Source organism: Lepidochelys kempii, chromosome 8 (genome assembly GCF_965140285.1).
Source record: "Lepidochelys kempii isolate rLepKem1 chromosome 8, rLepKem1.hap1, whole genome shotgun sequence".
Classification (NCBI taxonomy): domain Eukaryota; kingdom Metazoa; phylum Chordata; order Testudines; family Cheloniidae; genus Lepidochelys; species Lepidochelys kempii.
The window spans coordinates 78,073,744-78,074,616 of record NC_136387.1 but is presented as its reverse complement, the minus strand read 5'-3'; positions in this window follow the sequence as shown (position 1 = coordinate 78,074,616).

Genomic DNA, 873 nt, shown 5'->3' with positions numbered 1-873 from the left:
GCAGAACTGGAATTAATTTGCAAACTAGACACCATCAGATTAGGCATGAATAAACACTGGGAGTGGTTAGATCATTATAAAACCTAAACTTAATTTCCCCAATACTAATTTCCCCCTACTGTTACTCACACCTTGTCAACTGTCTGAAATGGACCACTCTCATAATCACTTCAAAAGTTGTTTTTCCTCCCTTGGTATCCTGCTGTCAATTGAATTGTCTCATTAGACTACCCTCACACTTGGTAAGGCAATTCACATCTTTTCATGGATTTATACCTGCTCGTGTATTTTCCACTCCATGCATCTGATGAAGTGGGTTCTAGCCCAGGAAAGCTTATGCCCAAATAAATTTGTTAATATCTAAGGTGCCACAAGGACTCCTCGTTGTAGTTGTTGTTTTAAAATATGAAGTTGCCAGAAGAAAGTGTCTCATGTAGATCTAAAGTCCCTCACCCCACTTTCTCACTCAGCCACATCCTGAACTCTTTAATCAGCGTTTATATCATCCTACATGGAGTAAGGACCTCAGATTTTCCCCTGTAGGTAATGATTTTGGAAGTAGACAGCTGCTGCGTTCTACTGGCTATCTGGATCATCCTCCAGGCTTTAGCCCACTTCCAAACAGATACAAACACGCCCCACGCCTTTAATCGTGTTCCCCACTCCTTCCTGTTTCAGCTGATTCTGCAGGATGCACTTACGGGTCATGACAGCTCTGCCATCCTCGACTTTCACGCTGCCGCTTTCTCCCCTAGGTGATTGGCTTCAGGGCAGTTGTAAAGCTGGCGCTGCAGGGATCGGGCTGTTACGATCCCCAGACCAGAAAGATTGGGGATTTCTCTCGCGCGCACTAATCTCTGCTCCGCCTGCCAG